Source organism: Pyxicephalus adspersus, chromosome 7 (genome assembly GCF_032062135.1).
Source record: "Pyxicephalus adspersus chromosome 7, UCB_Pads_2.0, whole genome shotgun sequence".
NCBI classification, from domain to species: domain Eukaryota; kingdom Metazoa; phylum Chordata; class Amphibia; order Anura; family Pyxicephalidae; genus Pyxicephalus; species Pyxicephalus adspersus.
The window spans coordinates 67,637,189-67,647,972 of record NC_092864.1 but is presented as its reverse complement, the minus strand read 5'-3'; positions in this window follow the sequence as shown (position 1 = coordinate 67,647,972).

Genomic DNA, 10,784 nt, shown 5'->3' with positions numbered 1-10,784 from the left:
TTTGCTCAGTCATCAGACGAGTGGAATAATAATCAATCAGATTCAGAACCAGAACCTTCAGTGTACAAAGATCCGGAGATGCTGCATAGTATGTACCTGGTTTATATCAACTTACATTTCATAAGAGATCTGGAAGGTGTTGCACAATTATTAAAATAAATGTATGCTACAATAAACCATAACTGTATTTCAATGTTTTATTTTATAAAAGTGCAGTTCTTACAAACACATCTGTTCATGCAGTACCATGGACATAGCAGGTGTCTCAGACATCAAAAAGTAAATGATGCATATTTTCACATTTTCTCATATTTTCACAGTTTCTCATATAGATGAAAAATGAATCATCACTTCTTTATTTTTATTTCCTTACATGCATGATTGCACAGGCCTGTTTTAATTAAGTGACTCTTTATTTTATTAACTATGATATGTATGCTGTTTCCTGAAGGGTTCTGTTCATTTATGTTCTTATTTTGGTTCGAGTTGGCAACATGAATTGGTTGTAAAGAAACAGCACAAATATCAGATTAATGATCGTAAAGTCACTAAATAATAGCACCATATTTACCACTGTGTAATCATATGTGTTAAGAGAAAAAATAGCATTGATGACTCATTTCTGATCTATAAAGGACTAAACTTTAAAGGGCATAATTTACTTTTTATTAGCCTGAGAGATTAGACAACATGTTATGACAAATCAAGTGGCAATGCTAGTTGACATATTTAGAACTCAATTATCATGCCAACACTTTGTGAGCTGTAGATAAATAATTTCAAGTTCCCTAAAATGTGAGATTTTGTTTGAGTTTCTTGCAGAATAGACATTGTCTGCTCATTCTGTAATAAATAACCTGCTTTCTTCTATTTTGACTATATTTCCGAAGCTTAGTTCTGCTTTAAGTCAGTTTCTAACAGTTTAGAAACACTTACTGGTTGTTTTTATTGGAGGGTTGGCAGCCTGCCAAGAGAATGTTCTAAAAGTAAAATTGCTATGATTTCAGCAAACTTATATTCAGATTTCCCTATATTTGGGGATTTGTGACACTTATGTCAAATGTTGTTTGGGGTATGAGGTGTACTGATGATAAAAATAGGGGTTCTTACACAGGGGTCCCCAACCTGTGGTGCACCCCCAGCGGGGCCACTGGGGGGGGGGGCACACTGGCCAGGGCCCTGGATCATGTCTCCTCTTCGGATGGTAGGCTCAGAGCCGTGGGTGGGTTGTGTCTCTGGGCTGGACTGCGATGGAAGAGTGAGTGGGTTCTGGCATCATGACGTCACCAAAGTGGAAGTTTCTTCTGACACACGACCCCCTGCACATGCACGGTCCAGAGTCCATGCATTTAGTGGTCTGTGAGCCCCAAAAGGTTTGGGAACCACTGTTCTAGCAAGAAATGGACAGCTCAGCTGCCTATACTAACACCTAAATTGGCAACAAACTTACACCATGAACAGTCTTTCCTATAACTCAATAGAAAATATCACAAGCAACATGCATGCAACATGCATGCAATAAAGTCAGTCAGGTCTGACAGCCACCTGTTTAAAGGTGTTTCCTATGTACCTAATATGAGTAGCTACAATATTGGAGTCTGTGTGTTTGGCTTAAAAATACATTAGTAACTTAACCCTTTGGTAAATGATGAAGCAATTCCTGTAACGCTGATAATGTGAATCCAATAGTATTTGGTGACTGTGTTGATTCTAGGGTGGAGGGAAACCTTGAAAATGAGCAGGAAAAGTCAGAAAAAGTTATAAATTCTGTCCCTTTAAAAAAGTGTGGGGATGATTTACAATTGAAAAACTGTGTCTTGAGTCTAAATTATGTGAATTGTGATAAAAATTTTATGGATTACACCATATAGTAGGTAATGGTTACTGCAAAAAGGGGTATACAGGCAAATTTCCTGGTGTACAATTTATTGACTTTAAATTTTTCTATGAATTTGCCAAATTAGATTACTACAATTACAATTACTTCATACATTGGGGTCTTCAGGACCAGGGGTGTAGTGGGGCGCACAGGTGGCAATGCCGTGCCCTCACTTTTTTTTGGGAATGGGCACTTTTATGCCCACTTTTATTTTGCAAAGAAAAACTTTGGTGGTCTGCGGCTTTGGGCAGTTTGCCCACCCTCGGAATGGGAGGGTGCTGCTATCATGATGTCACCCTGGGGGAAAGTTTCTTCCCCCTTGAGTTACGCATAGGCAGGGGTGTATGACTACACCCCTGTTCAGTACCGGAAAAGATGTATTATGATAAAATTGGCACAATATGTTTCCTGGACCAGAACCATTACAGGTTTTCTGGATCGGCCAAATTCGCCAATGATCATCTATCTTCTCCAGTCTTTGAGAACTTTATTAAATTAGACACATCACGGTGGGTCCCGCCTGGAGGGTTTGCCAGGAAATGGTTTCCCATCTAAAACTTTACCCTCCCTGAATCTACTATATCCAATACTGAACAATTAGGCGTTTATACAAGGGGAAGAAGATCCTCAGGGAAAGTAAAACTGTATCACTACTGATAAATGACCATGGTATAAAATGATATTTACAAAATCTTTATTTTGAATATACACAAATCCAAAATCAATATTAAGAAAATGTACTTTTAATAATATTCAAATACAGATAGGGTTACAGACATCCGACATGCATACAACTCCTAGATACCAACAGGACTTCCCTGCTCCCTCCTGTGCAGGATGAAGGCTTGAAGGGGAAAAGGGGGTGATTTGCATGACTTGCAGAAGAAGTCTTCTGCTAAACACAGCTAAGGTTGTGCATGATCCTAGGGGGATGAGCTCTTTCTGTAACCTCTTGTAACTCTTTAATGACCAAGATAAACTCTGCAGTTTCATTTTGCATATCAAAGCGCAGCTTGCCCCAGAAGTTAATGAATGTCTAGGCATAAAGATTTTTTTTACATTTTCTTTACTTTGTAATTAACTCACAGTGAGGATTTTTTTTTTACAGTAACTGACACCACGCTGCCTAATAATACCTTGAGACAAACATCTGTCCTAATTGCATTCATTAAAATAATGTACCTGTTCCAACTTACATACAAATTCAACTTAAGAACAAACCTATAGTCCTTAACTTGTATTTAACCCAGGGACTACCTGTACACTGTTCACTATTTCACAGAAGGACTGCTGACAGTTCAGAAAAGTATACGTAATAAACATCCTCTAGATATGGGTCTTAACATATATAATGTGGATAGGAGGCAAACAAGTGTTCTGCACTGATTCTTGAACAAACTTTTTGTTTTTTTTTCTCACATTAACTTAGCAAGCTTTTATTCTGCGTCCGTAGTCTTTACCAAGCTTGTAAAAAAAAGTAGTAGCAAAGTAATGTTTTGGATAATACAAATTACTAGTTTTCTCCATCAATTTTACAATTCAAATAAAGTGAAAGTTCAGTGTCTGGGCCAATATATCTGTTGAATCCGTGTGAACTGGGTTTTGTATAAGGGCAGTAAGCCAACTGCAACAGTACAAACAACCGATCTTTTTTGCCTCTATACATTGTTTATTCTCTCAGATTCATAAAAACCTTACGTTATTTGTCATCCATCCTGAGTTTCTTCCCTCAAGGCATGGGAAGATGGACCATCTGGTAGAGTCTGGATCAGAGAGATTCTTTTCTTTCTAAATGAGAACCCTGAGCATATGGTGAACATGTTAAAAGGAAATGAATCCATTATAGAGCAGTTGAATGTTCAATGTACTTTACTGTGAGGACTTTGCAAACTTCTCTCTTTTTTTTAATAAAAAACACTGCCATCCCTACTCATTATTCCATAGGTGGAAGGCCACAGATGTATGGGACAACCACTATGCCGACATAAAAAGATTACCCAAGCAGGCATTTTATTTTGTTTATTATTTTTTTTGCATATCTTCCTTTTTATAGCTTTATTTAGGAGAATGATCAATGACCATTGAATGTGAGGCAGCAATGCAGAGAAAAAATATTCAAAAAGGACAGGACCAAGTGTTATGCCAAACAATGTAATGAAAAATATATGAACCTATTGTAATGACAGATATTCAAAAAATGCAGAAACAAAACAAATTGTGGTCTTTTAGATGTACAATTCCTGGGTAATGCAATTACAACCTTTTACCCTTTATTTAAATTATTGAATTTGATACAGCATCTATAATAATAAAGGCAAAAATCAGGTAAGGAGCAGAGGAGTAAAAGGTAAAAATAGATAGAATGAGAAAAGGGAAACAGTGACACAAAAGCATGGGGAAGAGATTATCATAGCTCTATCACTAACTAACAGGGATAATAAAAATTAGCAAATGTATTTCACACCGGGTCCAGGTGTTACTTATACATCATCACGCAACTTTCTTACATCTTCCTTGCCTGACTCAGACAAGTTTAGTAATAAAGTGAAACATGGCCCATAATAGTTGTAAGAATTTTAATAGCTACCATTGAACAGACAAAATTAATTTTGTACTTCTAGTATATTACAAATTGCTGCCATAGATCTATTCTAGGAATAGATTAATATCATTCTGTGTAACAGAATAACATTCTGTCTAAATTGTCAACCAATCACACTTATATTTTGAGGTTGTTGCTTTGTTTACCTGGAAATATTTTTAAATGCCTTTTTGAAGTGTCATATTTGTAAAATTCTTGCACTGACATATTTTGCTATAGCATTATTATTAATATTATTAATAATAAACAGGATTTATATAGCGCCAACATATTATTCAGCGCTGTACATTAAATAGGGGTTGGATGACAGACAGTGACACAGGAGAGGACCCTGACCTGAAGAGCTTACAATCTAGGAGGTGGGGGAAGTAACACACAATAGGAGGGGAGATATGTAGTGGTGGGAAGTAGTGATGGTTTCAAAAGACAGAAGAAGACAGGTAGGTACGTTTGAAAAGCTTTGCAGGGAGTGTCCTGGCCAAGATTTGAACTTGGGACTGATTGCTGCAAAGGCCAGAATGCTAACCACAAAGCCACAGTGCTTCTACAGATTTGTGTTTTAAGTAATGACTTATAAATACCATTATTTTCTATTGATTATTTGGAATTTTCATGCAAAAATGTTAACATAAATTTGTGGTCTTTTTTCCTGTCTATAGCAACATATTTTTGTGATTGTGCAGCCAAATAGCATCAGCCTGGCTATTCTATTTCTCTGTGCTGTAACTGCACTGTTTTGCAAGTTAATTTTATCTTTATATTAAACTGCCCCAAATATGGACATTCTATCTTAATATACAATGAGCACATAAATAACATATCTTAGATAATATATCAAATAAAGGTGTGACACATTAGCAACCACAATCATTAAAACAATATGGACAGTTTTTTAAAAGATGGGAATCTGACATTCTTTTCAACATTTCCTGCTGGGAATCTTCCAGATGTTTCAATGGCAGTAATGGATTCACACCAGGGAATGTTTGAGGGAATGTCAGATTCCCTGTTTAATAAAAATAGCCCTAGAGGTTATTATTAAAATACAAATTCTAATTTTAGAGTTCCTTCTCTGAACCACAGTTTACACTTAACTGTCCTTGCTCCTTGGATACTGTGTAGGTCTCAAGCAGCCGATTTAAGACACAACAGATTTCATCATGTCATTGTTTACCAAAAATGAAGCCACAAAACAGAAGCAATGAGTAAAAAAAACTAAATAAGGGTGTGTGGCTCTGCAATTGCTATCTGATGATCCCACTTAAGAGAGATTTGTACTCCCAGAAGCTATCAAAGTTCTGAAGTTCTTCCCAGCAGGTACACCAAGCAGATCTCTCCCTGCAACAGGCAAGATGCCACCCTCGCCACCCTCCAGCTTGGCCACGACCTGATGGTGAGACGCCTCTGAGAGATGTCATATACAGAGTTCATTTTTATAATCTCAAAGAGGGCATTAATCAGTGCATTTGGTGCAGGGGTCCCCTGGACTTTGAGAGTGCCAGCATACAGATCCTGACAGATGTCTCCAGAAATACCTTATGCATGGGCCACATTTTGAGACCGCTCTTGAAACTTCTTTGTTTTCTGGGCATAACCTACAAATGGGGACATCCATTCCACCTTTTGATACATAAAGGCAATTTCCCCTTAGCCCTCCATACCCACTCACAGTTGCTCAACCTATTTTCACTGCTTGAAACAGATCACATTTAACTGCTAGACTGGCTTGCATCTGTGGCATTTGACACTCAACAACTCAACGAGTCAGAACCCACTGGTGCTTTAGATCTTCGGCTTCCATATGGATGCACGGGGTCTATCCTCCCAACAATTCCAAATCCTAACCTGGGATTGTGCCTAGCCAAAATGTTAGTGCCTAATCTACTACTGAATAGTGCCTTGGCCCATCAACTTTTTTGTTTTTTGAAAACTATGTGCCATTTTTCGAATATCTCTTATGATGTGCCTAATGGTGTTACCTGAATCAGAACACCTTCACTGCCAGATAGCATTTTTGCAGGAGACAGATACAGATGTCTCCAGAGGTGCCTCCCACTTGTCTTTCTCTACCCTTAGAAATCTTAAGTTTTTCATACTTCTCTTCCATATACGGAGATGACTGGATCCCACAGACAAAGACTATACATTGTATTCCCTAGTACACAAAACTTATTCCAGGAAAGATTTTTTTTCTTGTCCCATACCACTATATTTCTAACATTACATCCTCAGAAATCCGTTCCACTGAGTTTTCTGATCACGTTCCCGTCTCTCTGACGCTAGCAACTACAACTCCCACTCCCAAGTCTGGGAGATGGACATTAAATGAGAGCCTCTTATACAACCTGGAAGTGATTGACGCAATAAAATCTGAACTAAAGACATACTTTACTATTAACTGCAATTCAGTAACTAACCTATTAGTGGTATGGGAAGCCCATACGTATGTCATCAGAAAAATCCTTGTCAAATTTGTCCATAAATATAAAAACGACAGTCAAACAAACCTCACCTCTTTGCTATCACATCGCTACGACATCCACAGTTTAGAAGCCCAACACAAATGACAGCTGAGCCCAGATAAAGAAGCGCAGCTAGTTGCATAGTACCTACTATATATCATTATACAGAGATCAGAGCATGATTAGCTAAGTGCAAGGCATTTTACTACGAGCACCCTTACAAAGGTGGTAAGGCGTTAGCTCGTGCTCTGCGTACCCAAAGAGCTTGTAGTTATATTCCTTGTATTAAGGCTCCAGAGGGCTCCCCTGATGATATTCTGGTGAGTATGTCTGATGCATTCAATTCCTTTTACAGTGCCCTATATAACCTGGAACCTTCTTTAGGGGGAGACACTCCAGTGGGCATGAACATGGATATTCAAAAATATCTCCGCTCCTCTAGCCTACCCTCCTGTCCCCAGAGTTACTGAAAGCACTAGATGCCCTCCCCAACCTCCTCCTGTAATTCAAAGAATATATTTGCCTCTCCAACTACAAAATTATTCTTCACATATGATGTTTCCTCATTTTAGAGACAAGGTATTTATTCCTGTAGCTCTCAGTGAGATATCTGCACCTGTCCAGAGGTACCTTTGCTTATACATTACCTGAGCAAAATGTTCTAGCTGGGTCAGGTTTGAAATGAGTCTTCAAAATCTTGAAGTGCATGGTTAAGTTTTTTGCATAGATGTTTGATGGGATCACCACCCATAAGAAGTCACCAAAGAACAGTCCAGTTTCTGGCTGTTTTGGGGTGCTCTGTATATTTTGGATTATTATTCTGTTGGAAGATTCATACCTTGCCACTGAGACAGAGCTTTCTGGCACTGGATAATGTATTTTACTGCACAGACTCAAGGAGCCCCATGCCAGATGAAGAAAAACAACCCCAAAACATATCAAAAGCTGTTTTTTCTCCGTTTGTCCAAATGACATTCTTCTGATAGCACTATGGATTGTCAGTATGCATATTAGCAAACTTCAGTCTGGCTTTTTATATTTTTCTTTCCACAGTAGAGTCCTCCTGGGTCTTCATTGAGCCCACTGTCAAAGATGATGGGGCAATAAGCTGGTGGACTTTGACTATTGAGTTCAGCTTGTATCTTTTTGAAAGTTGTCCTTGGTATTTTGTCATTTATTCTATCCTTCTGAACATTCTGGGGTCAGTTTTCCTCTTGCAGCCATGTCCAGGGAGGATGCCTACAGTTGCTTGGACCTTAACCCCCCTAGCCTTCTAATTCTGTCCATATTTTCATGCAAAAAGCATTACATTTTTTGCATGGAAATTTATTTTTAAATTGTAGGCTAATAATTCCCAGGCATAACTCACCGAAATATGTACAATATTTATTAGATGTAATAATAAACTTATAATTTATTTATTATTTTTATTTAAAATAAAAACACACAAAGATCTGTAAAATAAAAACCTAAAAAAAAGTGAAACCTGTAATATAACTGTACAGTAGCATGTATAATATACATAAAATTATACATATATTATATAAAGATTTCTTTGTATTGGACTCAATACAGCTATTTTGTATTGAATCCAATATAAAACTATTTGAATTTACTGCCGCTCCTCCCGCCCGCACCGGGGTCACTGGGAAACCCCGCTGAACGTCTCTGCTGAAGATTGAAGAAAGAAGACGTGAAAGAAGACTGCAGGGACCAGCAGGACGCCGGGGATTCCAACAGAGCAAGGTAAGTGTTTTTTTTTTAAAGTTTTTAGTGACCCCGAGTGTGACTCAGGATTACACCCCAAGTCACACTCGGGAATACCGCTAGGGTGTTAAACCTAATAATAATATTATAACTCTTATCACAGGGACATCAGGTTGCTTGTAGATGGCCTTTGTCTTTGATTTTTAACATGCTTTTCTATAATTTCTTTCTGATCTCCTTAGACAGCTCTCTCTTCTCTGGTCTATGTTTGGTGAAGGATACGCAGTGATACCAAAATAACTCTGATCCATTTATTTATGAACCTTTTAAGTAGTATGAACATATGTGTCAAACCCATTTTAGAATATCCATGTAGAAAAATAAATACTTTCGGCCTGATTTATTAAAGCTCACCAAGACTGGAGAAGATATACTATCATGGTTGAACCTGGATAATCCAGCAGGCCTAGAACAGATTTCTTATTATATAGCAAATGTTTTCAATCCAGGACTAAATCCATTCCAGGTTTACTTGAATCTTTGGTTTTAGAGAGATTTAATAATCAGGCCCTTTAAATCAACTTTGCTTTACCTAATGACATATCGAAGGCATGCATGTATACATTGAACAATTGCTTTTCCTTTTATTAATTTTTAGGAAGCATAAACCACTTTTTCAATGGGCTTTGGGGTTTCAATACATTTGCCTATGTTTGTATTTCTTTATATTTTAAAATATTTTTACTAGTACATAAAAGTCAATTTCATTTTAGTCCGTAAAAGCTTGTTTATCTTGAAAAAATGCTAAGTGCATTGCCATGATATCTTAAGTGATAACACATTTATTGCCAAATCAATATTACCAAGGAAATGTAAAAATTGCTCTGCTCTAAAAGGTATATACTGGTACAAGTGCTGAACTGTCAGAAAAGACTAGTATAAGTAACATATTCTAGTTTTTTTTATATTCTTCTTACTTACCTAGTGATTGGAAATGAATGTATTATTTTCTTTTCTAGTGTTTTGTGAAATTCTACTATTGTCCTATTTTTTTTAAAACTTGCAGCTCCAGTTCTCAGTTCTTGTTCTGAAATGGTATTACCTAATATATTTCATTGCATTTGATATTTCAAGGTAATCATTTTAACTTGAAGTAGTAATAAAATGGAACATGAAAGGGCAGATATCTCGTATTGCTCTTTCTGGGTGACTGACATAGATTTGATTCATGTTCTGTGTTTAATGATAAATAAAATTTTAAATTAGCCCCATATATCTACATATTGCAATGGAACATTTCAAAAGCTTGATTATACAATAGCATTACTATAAAAGTGAGTCAGAACACTGCTGGCATGTTCTTGATATAGAAATTTTTATTTAAATATGAAGTAATAGTATTCTATTTTTACAATTTTGTGAGCTGCAGAAGATTAAAAATTAGTTATTAGCTATCCCACTTGTGGAAACCTTTACAGTTGGAGGAAAGTGAGGAAATTTGCCATAGTTGAATCAAATTATGCACTGCACAATTGTTACCTGTGTAATACTGAATATAAAATCTTCAGTAAATGTTTGGAACTAATTCATTTAAACATACAATATTATTTGCTTATAGCAACCAGAATTATTGCCGATTTTGTCAACAGAAGGAAATCAAAAGTTTGTTGCTCCAAGTAATGTATCTACTTTTATGTTCATTTTCTTTGCTCCGGCATTTATGAATTCCACCTTTCTTCTCAAGTAACAATGTTGTAATACCTAAGGTTAAATTAATTAAAACTTCTTTCACACTTTTCCTCCCAGTATGCTGTGCTACCTTATGTCATACATTTACATGCATAGCTTTAAGGAAGTCATTTGATTTCAATTTGCTGCCATTGTACCAGGATGGATAACAAAACACACCTTCTTTACTGACACAGTGCAGTGCAATGCAAGATATTGTTTTAATCTTGGCTGTGTGTTGGGGTGCTATTCAATGCACATTTTTGGTATTTTAATGCATAGGTGTGAAGCTACCCAAACATGTAATGCATGTGGTATTTGCCATAGTGATTTAATAATAACATTTTAATAATAAAACATTGATTTTCTTTTAATGGAAATAAACTATTGGTATGGTACATTTTTA